The 21,141-nt window shown below is 39.9% G+C and overlaps 1 protein-coding gene across 5 annotated transcripts in view; it reads left to right on the top strand.

Moving 5' to 3' along the window:
- Nucleotides 1-21,141, top strand: part of bru3 (CUGBP Elav-like family member bruno 3) — a 660,667-nt gene that overhangs the window by 387,998 nt on the left and 251,528 nt on the right. The window contains exon 1 of one of the 5 annotated variants that reach the window (XM_018519832.1): nucleotides 427-1,105. The exons of the other annotated variants lie outside the window; for them this stretch is intronic. The gene's annotated coding sequence lies outside the window, so the exon portion shown is untranslated. Of the gene's footprint in view, nucleotides 1-426; nucleotides 1,106-21,141 lie in introns of those variants that run through there. 5 annotated transcript variants of the gene reach the window in all.

Raw genomic sequence — 21,141 nt, 5'->3', positions numbered from 1 at the left:
GCCGCCTGTTGCTACTTCGCTATACGTCGGGTAGGCAACCCCCTTCGAACTACCTCGGCCGCGCGCGCTGTCTTCTTCTCGCGCGTATCTCCGCCACGAGGCGAATTCTCTCCCGCAACCCCACGCGGTAACCACCCTCGCGCGATCCTCTCTCTCTCTCTCTCTCTCTCTCTCCTTCGTCACCATCTCTCCCTCACAGTCTCTCGCCCTTCCCCTCTCTCGACGTACGAAACCTCCCTCCCCTCCCGTTCACCATCGCCGCCACTACCCTACCATCGGGTTTCCAACCACCAACACACCCCCCCTAGAACCCCTTACCCTCCGCCGAGCACCCTCCCGCGCGCGTTACCAGCCAGCAGCGATCCCCACGGCCACGACCGAGAGCCGAGACCGACCGAGAGTTGTCGGTTCTCCGCCAGTCAGCCATCCGACTCGCCGCCACGCCACGCCACGCCGCGCGCAGCGTGTGTTTCTCTGCATCGCGTTTCAAAAGCTTGCGAGCGTGAGAAGCCTTATCGCGCGTATCCTCGTACCGTAAATCATCAGCGAGGCGCAATCTCGCGCGGCTTCGAACGCGCGCAAACCTCAAACCTCTTAAGGGTTCTATCTAGTTGATCATCGTACACACACCTCTCCGTCACGGTGACCGACAATACTGTGCGGGATACCACAGAGACATAGACAGAAAGAGAAAGGGAGAAATCGACGACGTGTAAAGGGGAGGGAGGGGGGTCCAAGAAAAAGTCCAAGGTAAATCGGGCGGAAAGTAAATCGCGCTCGCCGGGTTGTGTAGCGCGCGTTGTCCACATTTTTCGAGGTATTCGTAAAACAACACCCGGACGAACGTGTAGCGGCGGGCGGACAATACGCGGCTACGCGTATGCGTACGGCACACGCGCAAGTGCGCGGGCGCTCATCGGGGTAACACTTGGAGAAGCAGCCTAAGTGGTCGCCGGCACACGTGCCTGTGCTACTTTTCATACCACCGGCGGGGGTGCGACGCGGGACGCTTCAGGTGACAGCATCACGTTGAGACGCTGGTTCGCAGCTACGCAGCCGGGTTTTGGCGCCACGCTCTGTTCGGAGAACGGTCTATGGATCATAGGTTAGATCATAGTTTACACCATATATTACCTAGTGGGACGCCATGAGGGATTCTACTATAGGGTTGCGCGTTGTCAGGGTGACAGTGAGAAAGAGTGAGAGAGTGAGTGAATGAGATAGATAGATAGATACAGTGTTTATTAACATTCTAGAGCAAATCCTCTAAGAATAGTAAGAATGTACAGAGAATGTATCGAGAAAGCGTCATTTATTGAGCGTTCTGGGACAAGTCCCTTCCTCCAAGTTTAGACAGTAGTACGAGAGGTAGATAGTATAAAGATAGATAAAGATATAATAATGAAAATTAAAATATAAGAAAGAGGGAGAGAGAGTACGAGAGAGAGGGGGGAGGGGTGAGAACGAGTGAAAGAGGGACACGCGACGATCGAGCGCGCAGCACACGTATACAGGGTGCGATGCGGCCGTGGTCGACTCGACTCGACAAGTCGGCGAGTGGCGCGTGCTGGTAACCTGTTGCCGCCGCCGTGAACGAGACTCCCGAAGCCGGTAATCGCGAGCTTAAGGATACATTACTGCGCGACTGCCTAAACGGATGATATCGCGTCGCCGGTTACGTTAACCGATGAATACGGGTATGTTCTGAGAAGAAAGTGGGATTCGCGAAGATGCGCATCCACGACATTTCGCGAGATTACACGCTTTCGGAACTTTGTGGTAAACAGCGGGAAGTTACGTTGACTCTCTTTCTTTGACAATGAAAATAAACGAGATGGCACGTGAACGCGCGAACCCGCGATCACTTCGGGAATACGATACCAGTAGTAAAAAAGGAGTTTAGAGAAACGGGACCGGTTACGTTTACCTTCTCGAATTTCCTCCTCGATTCTCGCTTTACAAAGTTTACTTTTGCGAACAAGATGTTTATCGAAAAATTTCCATTTATAACTTTCTATTTATTTATTAGAGCGTCGATAGAAGTAGGATCTCCCACTCGCTTGTAATTCGCGGAATGCTGTCCCTTTAACTATAAGCAAGCTATTCATAAACGCTCGTTGTATTACGTATCTATGCAAAAGTAGTACAATTTTGCAATGTATATACTTAGACAGCAATGTACCATATGTATTTATACCATAATATATTTTAATTTGACAAAAGATGCGAAATCAGTTAAAATATCAACTTTTATTGAAGCTACTTAACACAGACCAGCATCGAATGAATAAACGAGGTCAGAATAGAACAAAAAGTAGGCAATGTGAATATCTAGGTCATCTATCGCAGTTCTTCTGCGAATGAAAAATTTACAAGTCGCCGTCTGGAATACATTTGCATAGAATTTCGTAGAATTCGTTTGTTCAATATCTGTTTTGAATATATTAATAACGAATTTCATGGGTACCAGAATCCCTCGTGCATATTCACGTACCTATTAAGTTTCTTGAATACGACTGCCATAGTTTCTAGTGTAAAACCATTTCTTCTTTAACAAATTAACACATTTTGAATGCACACTATTTTAGAAGGTATTACAAGTTGGAAAATATTATGAATTAGAAGTTTACCTATTTGATTATTGAAGAAAATTATCTGTAAAATCGATTCACATTTCCATAGCTTAATTAAGTATATCTGTAATAACCATAAAAGTATAATTCCTTTCAAATATACTTTCAAAGGTATGAATTTTTTAAAAATATATTTTCAAAATATATTACATTCAATACTTGCATGTCTCATCACTCATCTATAAGTACAAAAAGACAATCTGTATTAAAGACATTTAAGTCTTACTTGTAATTAGTTTACAGGTAGCTAAGCTAATAAATTATGCCCTCTGTCTATTTGAAGTTTAGAGAAGGAATTGACACAATTTCCGTCACGAACCTGATGTTGGGAGTTTTAATTCGTAAGGGACACAGATGTGTCTTTTCTGAGCACGTAAAGCCCGTAAAGAACACGGGTGCAAATTCACACTAGGCATTTTTAATGTTTTATATCCTCTGGAAGAAAAACGGAATTAAATTAAAACTTATATTTTTAAATAAAAAATTTTCTAACCAATCGAATGGTAATATTAAATTTTTGAAAAACAAAACGTTATTCATTCAAAATTCTATGTTAAGTAAAATCAATTTTCTCAAATACCCACAAGTTGGAAATTTTGCTGGTGCGAATTTGCATGTCATTTATGAGTTAACATGCAAGATTTCCATTCTCTATAATAATTAATAATAAATATTATATAAATCATGAAAATGTTCTTAAATGATAACTTTTTGCTTTAAAATGAAATAATAACCATATTTGCCTATTTCATATGCTCGATACAATGTATACGGATGGTTATGCAGCAGTGAGTTTTATTTACAGGGGAATTAAATTTCAAAGACTTTCCGTGTGTCACACCATTTCGAACGAAAGGTGTATTTATTACCAAAGTAAGCGTCGTGCTATGTGTCATTTTCAACAAATAAAATTTTTCACGCAAACATCGCGCACAAAGTAATAGAAAGATGACACCGTTGGTCCATGAAACTTTACTCACAGAGTTACCGTACAATCCACGTAGAGAATATACGTCACGTTCATCATGCTATACGATCTGTTTGATTCTTTTCGCGATATCACGATCCTTGATGCTTACAGCTGTATTTGTAAATAGCGGAAACATTATTTTTCTCCTGCTTGAGTAAGATTTCCCCACCGTGATATTATTTCCCAAGATTATTTCTTTGAAATGTCGCGCGTCTCTCTCTCCTCTATCATGATGTAAGCCGGTTTCTAGCGAAAATTATTGGCTGATGACGATAAATTCATTAAAATATGATTTAAACTGGGCCTCGTGGGCCTCGTATAAGTTTTCAGGAAACGTGTGACATTAGCTTTGGGGGGCGTACCAAAGAATGTGGAATGAGGAAAGTGGGATACATGAAGAAGGACTCGACGCGCCGCGCGCGATGTACGATATATATCTTTGGACGCAGCTACGTGACGGGAATTCTGAGGAGGTTAAAGTTGGATTTGTAACGTATTTTTCGCCGACGTGTGGAAATACCTATCGAGTTGGCGCGCCGCGTGCAACGGCGTCTCGTAATTTCCGTCCTGGGGTCTTCTCGATTGACATGGGGGAAGGAAAGATTTACGTTCAAAGGACCTAGGACGATGCGACACACGCATGCCAAGAATACGGTTTGCACTACTTGTTACATACCGTAAGCTCGCTTCTAAAGTTCTTGTAAACCGCGGCATCTCTTCCGCGTGAAAGATCGAGCCGTTGTTTAAATTTCACTAATGCATCTTCGTCATCCATAAAAAAATCACGCATTAATGCGTAATACGATCATGCCGCTTTATATTATCCTCGAAATTACGCGTCACATCTCCGTCGCAGTGTCTTTCGGTGCCGAGTGCAGCCAATGCAGCGGCAGCCTTCGAATGCCACCAGTGAATTTTCGATTTCCTCAATTTTCTCGGTTTCCTCGACGGTCGCTGGCAGCCTTTTTTGATCGCGCGCATAAAACTCCCCGTCCGGCGTTTCATCTCTCTCGGTGTTTGTCCCTGTGCGATGTTATACCATCGAAAGTTTATCCAACGGTGCATTCTCCCAGCGGTGTTGCATTTGTCGAGATGCAACGCGATTCCGAGCAAGATAAATGAAGCTCGCTCCCGTTGTTTCTTCAGAACGGAAGAGAAAGAGGTCGAGCCATAAAATGCACATTCGTTGAAATATGTTCGTTGATGTTACGCTGACAAAGACTCTTTACATAAATTGCGACAGACGCATCACCCTAGCGACCAGCGTTATTTAATTTAACGTTCCGTTGAACTTCAATGGAACCCGTTCATTACGGATTATTTTCATCCAGATCCGACTGCATTCGTAATAATTTGGAATTATTGTTTTATAATTTTTAGAGACGTTTGAACAAATAAACCAAAATGTTAACAAAATAATAAGCTACATTTAACAGAATTTCATTCGTTTCAGAGAATTTAATAAAATAGAATTTCGTTTGAAAAATTCATTAATTTATTCATGATTCAAGCTTGATTCTATAGTAATGAGTTTTTTTTATTTCATATTGTTAATTCTTTCTCATTATTCTTTTTTACCTCTCACATGCGTCATTATAAGTTTGCTTCTATTTATTACACAAACATTTTCTCCACGCGATCAATTTGTGAGCGATGCATTTCTTCTAATTTGCAAAATAACTTATTACGGCTTATTACACGGAGAGAATTTTCTTTTAAAGTTTACTTTGAAAATATGGTATTTGTGGTACAATACAATATTTTAAAGATTTTTACCATGCACTTCAGTAAAATTGATCAAACTCATTTTATACTTTATTGTAGTTTTATTAATGAATGAGAGAGATTTATATTAAAATTCTTCCAAATACACACACACCACACACACAATGTTGTCCCACGACTGTCATATTTTCAGAGTAAATTCTAAGAAAAAATTCCTTCCGTGCACAACGTAGTGCGCTTTCAACTACACTTTCTATCATAAAATATTTTATTAATGATCTATAAATATCTCAAAAATGAGCCGAAACACGTAATATTATTATTACGTAATTTTTATCGTAATTATATTTGTATTTGATATTTTAATATTACATCCTAATTACCACGCTCGACTTTTATTGGCCTTTCTTTATTACCTACTAGTTAAGAATTCTTATTATTTCTTATTAATAGAATTTTATATACGTATCGAAACGCTTGAAGATATATATATAGACGGGTACATTTCTGATAATAGCTTATACAAAGCTAATCAGATATAATGCATTACGGCTGGTGCGTAGCGACAGGATACAGAGAGCTTGTACGACGCAATGCCTGAGAATGGAGCAGACGCTATAGATACTAGAACCGAGTTGAATTATACTCTGTTATGTTTGTGCCTTTATAGACGCTGCTTACCAGAGAGCTTGCAACGCTATACGCCCTGGTACTTAATATATCCGGTACGCATACGTTCTAATCGAATAGAGCTTTAATCGAAAGGAGAGTGACAACGTATTTTACGATACGTTCGATAAGATATATATTTTTTTTTAGAGCGCGAAGCGTTCTTTCCGCGGAGGCTTGTAAATACGCGGATTTACCGAAGCAGGAAGCAAAACCGTACCTAAAGTAGAATTGATTCAGTTTATGCGCTCTTTAGAATCCGCGAGTCCGCTAGAACCGTATCTGCTACTTTCCACGTTATACGAGATTCTTTTTATTATCGAACTCCTGGAGTTCGATACCGCAGCGGTCATAAACACCGCCAAGAGGAAGACACTCGCGATCGTGTTTACGCCTTTATTGCTAATATCGTTGTTCACGCTCGATTGTTCTCCGTGGTCGTATCGTTCGCGAAAGCGTTACCGAGCTACTATCACGCATTGATATTTCACGGTTCCTCTTTATGGCCTCTATGTTCTTTCGAGGCGTCTCGCGAATAAGAATCTTGAAGATTTTAGTGTTCATCAAAACTTGTAAACCTTTCCGTTAGATTGAATACGTTTGGAAGTTGCCGTTTGTATCGTACTTATAAGTTTATTTTAGCCCGTTTCTGTGGATTAACTTTAATCTCGGTTTAACTTACTCTTCATCTTTTTCTAATTTTTAGAACTGGTAGAAGATGAAGAATAAGTTGAATGAATTTATGAAAACGGCATTAATGTACGATAAAATATATGACAAGCAAACACTTTTAAAATGCGTTTTGTCCACAATTTCATTTTTTGAGTTAGAGATTAGACATAGTGTTCAGTGTTAAAAGACTTGTATTACAGGCTACTCTGGGATGACTTTAGAAATTATTTTTTCACGAATTCAATTTATATGCTGAAAAAATATAGAAATTCAAAGTTACGTCCTTTAAATATAAACAAACAAAATGCATTTGTTTAACATTTTTAGCAATTGGTTTTAGCAATTTTGTTTAACATTTCACATTCTACTCTTGGCATACATTGTTACTTTCTGTAAAATGCGTAGTTTTCTTGTGGCTTCCTATCTCGTTTTCTGCAAATTATAAATTTTGAACAAAATGAATTTTGAAAATCTGCTCTTCATATAGATTGAACTACTAAAACCAGAAACGAACAATTTCATTATCATCCAGATTTTTCAGATTCTATAGACTTCTATAGACTTTTGAAAAACAGTGACTATATCATTCCACATAATTATTCCTCATACTGTTGAAAAATCTTCTTGGTTCTTTAATGTCACATCGATTGATGTTCTTTAATAAATTAACTGAATGTTTCTTTTTTTGTTACAGGTAAGTGTCACGCTCGCGTCCAACTGTACCTTCGATACGTAAGTTATCAAAGTTACGCTAGTTTGTAGTCACCATTTCATTGTGTAACAAGAGGTAATAATCGGGTGGAGTAGGGCGAAGGAGGAGGCGGAAAATGCAATTCACTTTGTAATAAAAATGGAAATTAACACGAACTACGTGGACGGAAAACAAGGCTAACCTCCTCCGCCAGTAGCTCAGAGGGTAACGCGAAAGCTTGAATAAACAAACTCACCCCCGTTACGCCGGTTGCCACCCTCTTTGCCGTCTCCATCAGTCTCAAGGCACGGGCCAAAGGACGTTGTTATGATTGCTAATGGAAAACTATCCAATTCAAAGAACAAAGTGAAGTAACGAGTTACTTTACCACCGCACGAATACATTGACGGTGGCTGTGAAACTTTCGGGCGGGGTGGCGGACGGGGAGAAAATAGCACGGTTTGTTAACATTAGCAATGAGAGCGGCAAAAGATCATGGACGAACGAAAGCGGCTTTATCTGTTGCGAATAGACACGGTCCTCGTCATAACATCGAAAGAATTGAAATTTATATATAAAATAAATATTAAACAAATAAAATATAAAATTTTGCATATGCAATATTTTAATCATTCCTCAGTCGTTGGGATATACTAATTCAATCGTATACGAAATATTTGTATAATTTCTCCTATATTATTCGCCAATCGTTATTTCGAACGATATGCAAAGAATTCGCGAATAAATGTAGCGTGCTATATTCAACGAACATTAAATACGAATTAAATGTTCTTGTATCTAATCAATCCATCGTTTCGTACTCGAGGGAAATGCGATTCGTGCATTGTAATGCATATATAAATCTGGAACGAAACGTTCCCAGGAATCGCGCGTGCCGTGCAACGTATCCCTGTCGTGTCAAGCACCGTTTGATCTCTCTGAATTTCTCCGGCTCCGACGAAATTATCCGACAATTAGCAAGACCTCGCCGGCACTCGAATACCTGCATCCGCCCCTCTCCCCTCCCGCAACCGTCTCCTCCCGCGGGAGGCCGCGGACTTTTTAAGCTTAAGTCCCGGCAAGATTTAAATTTCAAAATTTCAATCTGGCTTGCAAATCTGTCCGACCTCCTTCCGCCCGCGCGAGCGAACGACCGCGCTTCCGTCTCCTCCTAGACGCGGCCAGATTGCGCGGGTCCGACATCAAAAGTCTTTTACGTCGCGTGCTCTTTTTCTTCCCCCCTTTCTACTCTCTCGCTCTCCTCTTACCGTCCGCTTCCCCGCTTCTCTTGACGCTCTCGCGTAAAGTCGCCGAATTGAAAATTTCATCGCTCAATAGAGACACGTGTGCTCCGTCGACAAACATCCTCAGCCGTTTTCATTATATAAAAAAAAATGGAATCTAGATAGTATCAATTTCATCATTAAACTATTGAACTGTTAAAGAATTCAAATCGATTTCTTACAGAGAAATTGTTCTAATAAAAGATAAAAGACACGAGAATAAACAAACATTATGTTACTTTTGACTTAACAATATTTTAATAACTTTGAATGCTTGCAAATTAAAAGTGATTATATTTATTAGAAAATTATTTTGTATTTTAATTTCTAAAGTAATAATGAAACGCGAGATGTCTTTTAGTTGAATACATATCTCGAAACAGTCTTTTAAAACTACATTATTTACAATTTATCTTTACATTTTGGACTGTGATAATTATCGACTTCACGAGCATGTTTTATTTTATTGTTTCACAAATTATCTACGACTTTTTTAATATATATTTGACCACTCTGTTATCTCTGAGTCTGATATTTTTGACTAATTTTTTGATTATCACATTGAGATGTTCGAATGTACGGTGAGTGTTGATAAAAGTTTTATCTAACATACAGGTTTTCTCGCATATATCAATATTAATAGTTTTTTTGGCAATACATGCAATATCTAGAAATTTCAAGCTTTCGATCTGTAAATCGTTGAGAAAGAAATTTTGGTTCTGGACACCCATCGAGCATTCAAAAATTTATCAAGGACTATTGTGAATTAACGAATATATATGGATATCTTGAAAAATAATTATGGATCATCTGATGATGGCTTAATAATGAGCTGAAACATGTAATGGTTTTATAAACTTTAATTAAATTTCTTTGTATTTATGTGATATATTTATATTCAAATATTTATTTGACTCTTAAATGTCCTTTTTAATGTCGATTTAGTTTTTTAATTTCTAAAACTAATGGTTGAGGAATTATTATATAATAATACACTATATGTTGAATTAAAAAAATTAATACACTGTTAAATTTTATAGGGTCAACTTAATGTGAGTCGCCACTGCTCCTACTCAATAATATTATCATTATTTTTTACTAAAACAATGGTTATATTTGACACTATACAGTATTAATTTAACATTATATAGTGTCAAATTTAATTATCATTTTAGTAAAAAATAACGATATATTTAGTAGGAGCAGTGGCGACTCACATTAGGTTAAATTTAACACGATAGATTTAACAGTGTAGAATCATAGAGCAGTAAAAAGTTTAATATCTCAAAACACAAATTAAAATAATTGTAGTATTTAAGAATGTCTGCTTCCTCTATAGTCCTACATAGGCAAATTACGCGACGATTATATCACTGCTGGATCGCATTCCAAGCAATAAATTAGCTTTCTATATCCACTCTGAAATCACTCCCTGCTGGTGACTTTACTCGGCGTAATTACCTTACGAGATATTAAAGTACGGTGAGATACCCGCGTATCTGCAGAAGCGAAGCTTGTCAACCCCGACAAAAGGGGAACGTCGCGTCGGAGCGGACGACGGCGCGGTCAGGGACGACACGATGGCGAACGCGACGGTGAAACTTTTAATTTTTCCTCGAAAAAACTTTAGCTGCTCGTTACGTCGTCCCGAGTACATCGCGTCGGCCGTCGGCGAGGCGGGGCAAAATTAAAATTCATGCGGCGGCGCGCCTTTTCTCAGCCGCGTGTCTCCGCGGGATCCGCAGGGATCCTGTAGAACGAAGCGCGCGCAATGAAGGACGTTGCCGTACATCGCCGCGTGAGTACCAGCGGGAAACAAGGAAGAAACTCCGCGAGGAAGTGTGGGGAATTTACCCAAATTTGCAAATCAAATTCGTTCCCTGCTAACGCGCGCGTGTGCTCTTTCGTGCCAATTACCGTTCCTAAATCGCCTTTGCTTCCGTTCATGCACCCACGATGATTATCTCGCAACTTAAGCTGTATTATTTAGCAAAGTATCTTTTAAGATCGTAATGCGAAAAAAAAAAACACAACTAATAGGAAATAAAGGCCCTAAACGATCAAGCTGAACCTTTTAGTGCTTAAATAATTCGGTATGAATTTATATTATTTAAGTTATTATACACTGAGAAAAATAGTCTGGTTGGATTAAACAGTAACTCTGGTGGAAAATGGACGAATCAGAATTTTCTGGTTATGTCTATTAGAATTCTAATTGAGATAACTAGAATTCTGATTAATATAATTATTCTGGTAAAAATAAGAATTCTAGTAGATTTTACCAGAAATATAGTATCAATCAGAATTCCGGTTATCTCAACTAGAATTCTAATAAATTTAACCAGAAATTTCTGATTCGTCCATTTTCAACCAGAAATTTTTTTCAGTGTATGTATTGTATATTTTCAATGTCCCTCCAAAAGAGACCTATCTATTTTTTTCATTCATTGTAGACACGTCATTCGTATAAATGGTACAGACAGGATCATGGGGCGAATAATTCGGTCAAGATAATTACACGGACTCGCGAAATTTGGTGAATTTTTCGATGCGCCAGGGATAGCGCGTCGATCCGAGCGATTCCAATAAACGAGTCGAAATTCGCGTTACGATCACCGGTAATAGGAGTTTCGATTTTACAGCCCGGTGGGTGCCGTCAGATATTAATTCCATTCGAGCCCTTTTGTTCCGGCCGATTTTATAGCGAGCGTGCTCCCGTGCTAATTCGAGACGGATCGTCATATATTTTTTCAGGATAGCAGCGAACCAGCACTCCGCTGACAATCGCACGATCGACACATGAGATGACGACAGGTCATGGATATAACTTCACTCGCAGACCGCGACGTCAAATTATGATTATTCGCGCGAATCAGCGCGGCGATTTAAAACGCCCCGTTTAAACCAGCGCTCGCGAAGTTCCGCCCGGTAAATCCCCGAGGAAATTACATCTTACAAGCTCCGCCGTACGCACGAGTTACAACATTTCAATACTCGCATGCCCAAAGTTTCACGTCTCGTGTGCATTCCAAGCTTTCACCGGGATAGTTCCTTGTATCACGATATATATATCCGGCTCCATGGCGAAATCTCGTGACAATTACGTTAATGGAGCCGCCACGTTGAACTTCGTGAATGATTAGTATTACGGCAAAAGAGACGAGATCATTCGCATCGGAAGACACACCAATGGGAAACTGCTGTCGTGTTTTTGCCTTTAATCTAAAATTGAGAAATCGCTAGTACAGGATAAATCAGTCTATTGAGATCCCAATGTTATATCCCTTTACCGATACTGTCCTTTTCTATACATTCTGACACCGTCTTTCGTCTTTCTTATCCCGCATCATCTCGCGAAAGTTTTCAAAACTGGTGCGTCCGCCTCGGAAAGTTTTAACGAGATCGATTTTACGCCGAGGCGAACGACGAAGGTACCAGCCAGCGAAGAGATTGTCCTGGGAATGCTGGACGACGTTTTGTTGACAGTGAGCCATGTATTGTTCCTCGAGTCTCCCTCTTTTGCCAAATGTGAAGTGCTCGAAGCGGCTGCTACGCTTCTTGAAACTTCAATATCGGGCCGCATTGTATGTTGTAGCTCGGCGAGCATTCCATTCCCGATTTTCTTACAACTTCAACTTTTCCGTATTTATTATTATTTTATCGCACTGGGAGCATATTCGAAGCATAATGTTCGATTAAATCCAGCCGGAACGCGAGGCAAGTAAGGTGCATTTATTGTATTTTTGCAATCTGCTTTTTGTCCGAAAGCGGAATTGATATAAATTTCACTGTAACGTTCCGCGAATCTACATGTTCCGCGTACAAAATTTTTAAAAATAGCGTTTAAAAACAAACCTTCAGCGTCCATCATATCGTAGTAAATGTACGAACTCGTAAATTGAATCGCGAATACACGAATATACATATAAGATCCGTAATTTATACAATTATGGATCTTATTTCTATCCGAAAATATTCTAATAACCGCAATCCCCGATAAACGCTGCAAACTGAGGTTACTACAATTATGTAAATATTGGTGGCTGTTCATATTCCATATCATAGCGTTTCATGCTCGTTTATTTCGTAATATGAGTCGGCGAATAGCACATCGTCACTAACGTAATGAGGGCATGGCGGTAAAATATGCGTGGGTCCATATTGATTGCATATTAATATCGTCCTGTGTACGTGGAAATTATAGATTCCGTATATCTCCGCAATCACACCCGAAAGTAACGCATAGCTAACTCTTCGTTTTTGCCAAAACCGATCGCCCGCGTGCATTCGTATTATATCACACGGTATCAGCGACAGTTGAACGTTATCGTTTGCTATCAGAAGTGCGATACACAATGACATATAATATTTACCACATATTTATCACATGCATACAGAATGCGTACAATAACCATAAGTCTTTTAGTATAAAGGACAGTTGTTTATTTGAGCTGTTTTTTAGATTTATTTATTTTTTCTCAAAACTCAATTTTATCCTTTTTTATTGTAATATTATTATTACCTTTCTAATTAGCAGGAAATTCTTTTTTAATTAGCATTTCAGTGTCTAATGTTCTAATGAATGAATTTTTACGGAAACTATCGACAAATTTAATTTTACAAAAGGGTAATATTAATTCAGAGAAACAACAGTCACAATAACATCAAAATAACATCAAAATGAATCGTGATTGATTGAAAAATGACTTTTAATAATCAAGTTTACGATTATTTTGATGTTGTTTTGATATTATGATGACTTGTGTTTACTTGAGTTATACATCAGGTGTACTGCGCAAAAAATTTCAGAAATTAATATGCAAACTTTTAACAATTACAAACTAGGACTTAGAATAAAATTCTAAAATTTTCGGGTTTGTTCCTTATTTTCTCTAAAAAAAAATACGGTCACTGTAGAAATACAATACATTAATAATTTGCGAAGTATTCTTGGTCCATTCCCAATTTTGATTTTAACGTCAGATTTTTTGACCAATATGGAATCGATTTTTTTATCAATTACATATGTCGAGCATCAACGCGGCGCATTTGTCGTAATTATTAGGAAATAATTTTATTTAATACGATATTTTTATGAGAATATTACGCTAGCACGTTTATTTCCTGCAGCCTTCCTTCTACATTCCGCTGTCATTAATGCCATGTAACACTCGCAAGCGGACACGCAGTTCCGCAAAAACTCTGGAAGTAATCTGGCTTAAGTTTCCATTTGCAGCGACATAAAATTCGTGGATATGCTAAAGAGGTTTACCAGATGGATTATTTGTGCGAAATAAATTTCGCGCGGAGCTTGGTGCGCGTGGAATCAGCACTTTCGTTAGCCGTGAAGGATGGCTTTTGAAAGGACTATTCGAGGTATTAAGGCTCAAGCACGAAATTGAAAACGTACGCTTCGCGGAGATGGACGGGGACGGCGCGGGCGGAACGAAAGAGCGAAGGGGTGAAAAGGGATGGGCCAACGTGCAAACGGACGGTCAAACCAATTCCACACCCCAACTCGGCGTCAGTCACTGTTTCCAATCCCATTAGCGACACGGTGATTCGTGAATGGGCGCGAAAATGCGAGGCTTTTAATCAACGAGACTCATTATCATCAAGCGATTTTCACTGCGTCGTGTCGCCCTTGCGAATTAATGAACAGCATCGATCTGAATGACACTCGCGTACGGCAGTTTGCGTCCTAAGATTAGCAGCGCGGTCTCGCTGCCGCGCGGATGATCTGCATTTCCCACGTACGGAGCTAACCCGTGAAAACCGGTGGTTCCTAATGCGTGTCTATTAATCGAGATGGGGCAGTTAGAAGGTTTTATGTAAGAACTTCCCAAGTACCGTTTAATTTAATGGCACTTCGGGACTTTGTACATAAAGCTTTTCATTTATAACATCTTGCACACAGCCGCCGAGTCTTAATTCTAGTTCCTACACTAAGCCACGACCATCTGACTATCCGGGTACGCTGTTAACTCATGTTCACGTAACTTGTACATTTACATTTGCTAGTAATTATTCGCCAGCTATTTGATAATAGTATAGATGCTTCTTCCGGGTTTTTTCTTCGCAATACAAACAACTGCGAGAATCTGCATTCTGTTTACGTATCCCACGGCGATCCTCGATTCGCTTTTATACCTCTCTGAAGAAGCTTTCATACTCGCAATTGCTCGAACGATTCGTATTACTCCCGGGGGTGTCGTGGTCGACAAAATACGTCGTTTTGCGGACACTGCATCCTGGTGCGGGAGTTTCGATACGCGCCACGAGCACGAATTCGTCCAGACAGCGAAAACATCCGCCTGACTTCGAGGGTGGAAAGCGAAAGAGACTCGGCGATAATAAAAGAAAGCGAGCAGATGGCGGACGTTGGCGCCGTGCTAAAGTGACGTTATTGTGATACAAATTGAGATATAGAGTGCCGGAGGTTTGGGAGGTGGTGACAAAGAAGGTTGAAGGATCAGCCGAAGCTGTTAGTCTTGATTATCGTAGACAGTCATCCTGGAACCCTCGCGATGTCGACGCGAATCCGAGGGAAGATGCATGGTGTCCTTCCTACCGCGTAGTCGTGGTGTTCTCTGTGCTCATTGGGGGGCTATTAATTTGTACAAATGCCATCCTTTATTAGACACGGACTCATTAGCTCAGAAGATGACGTTTTAACACACCGCTGTACACGTGCCTAGCATTCCGCGGTGTGATCCGTACATTTATAGACTAATTTTTATTCTTTAAATATAATTTCATTTTCTTCCTGTCGTATAGAGTCACTTTGTGCTCCTTGATTAAAGGGATATAATGAATGATTAAGTATTTTTCATTTTTGATGATATTTCGTGGATTATTCGTAATTAGACCCGAAAATATTGTCTCTAAGCCGCGGCGTGTAAATTAAATACTGCATGTTAAATAAATTAGATAAAAGCGTTTATTAATATTCCAAGACAAGCCCTCTAAGAATCAAAAAATAACAAGTAAAAAGAAAATGAAAAGAAAAGAAAATATTATAAACATATAGAAAATACAAGAAGCAATATACCCTTCTTCAGCTTCGTTTACCATCCTCGTAACAGTGCACTACAGTTCAATCAGTTAAGCTCTATATATATATGTATGTACATATATATATATATATATATATATATATTGCGATCAAAGTGAGCGCGTTTTATCGAGGTGCCTGAATCGAATGTACCGTAAAGCTTCGAGGCTACTCGGCAGTTTAGCGACGCCGACATAGTACCATCCTCATCACTCTCCGCGACCATCTTGCTTGGCACTTCGGCAAGAGCTTTATTGAAGTCCAGTCAATCTCTGTCGCCCGTAGTTTCCGATCTGAAGCGCACCGTCCAGCCTTTGAACCGGTATACCGTTGGAGAAGGCGAGGGTGGACGATCGGCTTTATATATAAACTTGAGAGACAAATGGCACGAGGTCGTACTATGGTGGCAAAGGCACAAGTGCTAGGAGCAGGTGTAGCGCCGGGTATATACTGCCGGTGAATGGGAAGTCGGTAATTAAAATGTCCTCCCTTAGGAAACTCCACGCCACAGTGGCTCGAACCATAGCCAACCTTCTTTCGGATATTTATCTACTTACGTGTGATTGGTCCTTCCCAAGAACTAATAAATCGGTTATTGAGACGTTTTTAATTTTGTATTATAATTAATAAAAATAAATCAACGTGCTGATGTACAAGTAATAAACTCGCGGAATTAATATCGGAATTAATTGGTAGCTGAAGCTTTTTATCTTATATCGTACTTTTAATACTTCAATTTTTCTATGCCTTTTGTGAATTTTTCTTTATTTGCTTACATTAATTTATTATTCATTTTTTAATCTTAGAAAACAACATGAAAATTAAATATTATTTTGTTTTTGCTTACAGTCGATTATATTCTAATGCAAATTTAAGAAAATATTATTTTTACAATACAAGGATGAAAATGCAATCCATGCGTTTTCCGACGAGAAATTCTTGGCAAATCTTTTTGACACTTTCAACCTCGGCACGTTCCGATGGAAGGTAAATGTTCGCTTACTCTCTTCTGACACTTTTTCGTCCATTTCTCTCTCTCTCTCTTCTTTCTTGTTAGTAGTTTCTCTAGATGAAGAAAGCCGCGGGGCATGCGATTTCGAAACGACATCGGCGCGCGCAACGGTACCTAAAAGTGCCAAAAACTTTCAACGAAGAAGTTTCTTTAAAAGTCACACGGATCACCGTATTATCTGCCTCTTCCCTCTTTACTCCTTTTTCTTTTAGTCTTCTCCAACACATCGTGCTGATGACACACGAGATTGGATGGAGTAATTCCGGTCGAGCGGGTTCAATATTCGGCGCTTTCCGTCGTTAAAAACTACGGAGGATAAGTCGCGAATGGACAGTCTAAGCGAAAGAATTTTGTCGACCTTCGTCATTCTTCGCTGGCGCTGAAGCAGCGAAGGTCGGCGAGGAAAAGAGGATGGGTTCCCTTAGTCTCCGGGGATTATGGACCTCCGTCGATGGTCCTGGCCCGAGTTGGATGACGGGAGAAGACTAGGATCAAAAGCAAAGTGTATCCTCGACGGAAGAACTCCGGGGAAATTGATCGGTCCAGTGTTTCGATAGTTAATTAAACTTGAAGTTATTAAATCCGCAAGAAGAGTGTACGACCGGCGATGTTTGAGCCTCCCGTGGATACCACGTACGTCCATCACGAAATTATTTTCTATTTGCCGTGCCTCCACTGATTACACACACAACATAACATACAATCACTTTTTCATCAAATATTGATGGACCCAACGTAAATAGTAAACATATAATTATGAGTTGATCAGTGATAAAGCAGGGTGAGGTAATCGAGAGAATATGTGATATAATATTCAATGATAAATATTATCTGGTGGAGATAATTGCATACACGGGAATACGGCCTTTATAAAAATAGTCCCCCTCTTTTTCATTATGCAAAATCTCTGCTTTCGCATCGAGCTTCACATCGGAGGGTTGTAAAAGAAAACATCACGCGGGACGACGAGACGATTTTATTTGTAGCCAAGGTTGTGGCGCTTTATGCGCCAGGCCCTATCGCAAAAGATTCATCGAGACAATCCGCGCACCTGCGTACCCCCGATCTTCTCTTCCAGACTCGCGTTTGACGTAGGAGGATTTACGATCTTGCGCCCCGGGCCAGATTAGACTGGAGCGCAGCGCAACGGCGGATTTTCCAGGAGAGATTCCATGTAGGGGGTTTTTAAAGGCGGTGCTTTTAAAACGCCCCCGCGCTTTCCTCCCTACTATCTCCAGGATGCTACTCGACCTCTCTGTTTGCAGCAAAGTCTGTTTCGCCGTAAAGCGACGCGAAAGCTCGCCGATGATGTGGCATCGAACGCCTTGGCAAAAGTTATAGTTTTATCTGGTTCAACGACGAGCACGCGATGCCATGGAAAAGGTGAGCGACGGCAGAGAGAAGGAGAAGTATAAAAACGGAAAGGCCATGAAGCAGGTTGTGCGAGCCGAGGGAAAGAGAGAGAGAGAGAAAGGCAGGTATTTTTGCCCCTTTATGATTGCAGAATCTCTCGCGTATTTTACATCGCCTCGTAAACTTCTCTCTTTGCGCTGCTCGCGGTCCTTAATAATAGATTACCACATGCATCACGAGCGACGACGAGCGAGAAGGGTGAGAACGCGACGCGTGAGGGATGCATCGATGCCCGAGCTGGCATAACCCCGGTGATGATTGCCGTTGAGACTGCAAGACTTTCTTCGCGGAAACGGCAGTAACTTTGAAAATTTATTTAGCACCTGCCGCATAACGCGACTGATCGTATATGTACGAGACTCGGGCGTGATGACGGCGCCAAAATGTGATGTATCGATGATGCAATCTCGATATTACGGAATAAAATACTGAGAGAAAAATTTTTGATATCACAAAAATTTGATTTATCACTATGTTATCATAATTATTGTGATCACATATGGTAATTATGTTATAATTTTTACGTTACATCTTTCTTTCGAAAAGCTTCCTTTTTCGCCTTTCTTTATTGAAAAATAAATTTTGTTGTATTTATAACTACAATTACACGTTATATAATTATAGCAATATATAATTAGAATTACAAATACCATAATTATGGTAATATGTAATTATATTTACAAATACCAAATTATGGTAACATGTAATTATATGTAGTTACAAATATCAAAATTATGTAACATGTAATTATAATTGTAAATATAAAAATTTTTTTTTCTCAATAAAGAAAGGCAGAACAAGAAGTCTTTCTAAGAAATGATGTAACATCACATATCGGTAAAGACGCGCAACGGTCTCTTTTCTCCTCCGCATGTGCACGCGTGAGTGCGTGCATTCACAAGTACACATCGACCAGATAAACCGTTGAGTCAAACTGTTCAACTTGCACATTTCTAGTGCCGCTTTTGCCACCCTCGGACATCACTGAGAGACATAAACTGGCGCTTTAGAACTTCCTTGAAACTGGAATGCTAGAAATGAATGTTCCTTTCTTTATTTTCTTCTTTTTGCGACTTCGCTTTTTCTCATCACCTCCTAAACTCGGCTTAACATTAACCTTAGACAATGAAACTCTCGACGTGTCTTCGACACTCTTTCTGTCTCACTAAGCAATGTGACAACTGTGACAAGGTCGCAAAAACTAGTCGATGATATAACGCGGAGAAGAAATGGTTTTCACTAAAAGAATGTCGGCCAATACTGAATATACTGAAAAGTACATGATACATTTTAAACTTTAGAGTGATAGACTCGTTTGTTTTTATTTAACGCGCAATTAATTATTATGAAAGGAATGGCTGCGTTCAGAAAAAGCAGCTTTGCAAAGTTGTTATAAGATTCTTTAATACAATTGCTTTATACATTTAAATCTAATAAAGAACTAAGAACCAATCATATTAAAGAATTCTACAACAGTTGCAAAGCTGCTTTTTCTGATTAACACAACCCACGACTGCGTTAATTTATGACAGTTAATGTTTCTATTTATACTTTTATGTTCCGTTAAACAATCTTTCGTAATAGCATTGGCAGAAAAAAATTATATACATATGGCACATTGTCTTTAAGACAGATATATTCGATGAAAGACCTTTCTTATGAAATTGCTGTTAAAAAGTACGAAATTCACAGTAACATTTCTATCACTGCTTATTTAGACAGAAAAAGTACGTAAAAAGAAAGACATTTATGTGCGATCGGTGGCGCTTTACTGACGTAGAACAATAGAGCGCGTGCGATACTATCGATAAAATCCTTTTATTTCGTCGTACGACGCGTGAATTCCGGAACAATGCGCGCCGAAAATTTCGAGCATGGTCACACAGGAGTCTTCTTTCGAAGAGGACGGACGGACAGACAGAGTAACGCGGCGCTGGACGGTGGAGAAGTAATGGGACAGGGAAGTGCCATTGTACGTGCATAAATACAATTCCGGGATTAAAAAAGTGGAGCGAATCCTCGCCGACGAGGGGCCGCGATCTCTTTCCTGTGACGCGCTCGTGGCGCAACCGCAATACTCGTAAAGAAGATCCGACTGGCGTGCTACCATTGCGGATGCTGAGCCGCCGGAGCGTAAAGAGAAAGCAGAGCTATCTCCATTCCACCCTCAACCCCTCCCCGGTTCGACTACACCCGGTAAACCCTTCCGTTACACCCGCCTGTCGCTGCTTTTTTCGACCGCCACTACTATTGCGTCTTGCACTTGTTTGTCGCTTTTCCCCGCGAACTCGACTAACACCGTCCGTAATGTCGACCTCGTCGCTTTGTGTGTTGTTACGAGATTTCTACCGGAACTGAATTTTTTTTAAGATTAAGGTTGAAGAAACACAAAATGGAGAATGGAGAGACGAACGACAAAAATAATATAAATACATGTTCCTGTGTATATTTATTCAATTACGGTTAAAGTAAAACGGTGTTCCGACTTAATATAGACGTTCTATACGAGGCGCTAATAATATTGTAAACCTGAGCTTCTCTTATGTAATAAAATTGAATTGATAATTTTATTAGATAGTACTCGAAATATCTATTATGCAATAAGCAATTACGGATAATGTCGCAGCAAAAATGTTGTAGCAATCTATTTATACAAACGACATTCTAAATCTGTCGCTAATGCTGATGATTAATCACTATCATCAACATTTTATCAAAAGCCATCTATCTTTCGATATTTCCCTACTAGACGTGATGTCATATTCGTGATATGACGTAGAATCGAGGCTTGTAAATAGTCGAGACCGTAAAAGTGTCGACTTGGCTCGTAGTAATAAAATCGAGTATAGTACGTACCTGTTCAGCGACCACGATTTTTACGGTTGACGATCGATCGACGACCCGGCTCGGTAGATGGATTAGTGAATGACGTTAGGCAATAACGGTAATGGAAGGTGGCAGCGTTTAACCGTAGGCTATCGGTGAACGAACCGGAAGTTATCCAGCCCATCGCTCGCGG

Source organism: Trachymyrmex cornetzi, unplaced genomic scaffold (assembly GCF_001594075.2).
Source record: "Trachymyrmex cornetzi isolate Tcor2-1 unplaced genomic scaffold, Tcor1.1 scaffold85, whole genome shotgun sequence".
Taxonomy (NCBI): domain Eukaryota; kingdom Metazoa; phylum Arthropoda; class Insecta; order Hymenoptera; family Formicidae; genus Trachymyrmex; species Trachymyrmex cornetzi.
Note: the sequence above shows the minus strand (reverse complement) of the source record. Positions and strands in the feature narration are given on the sequence as shown.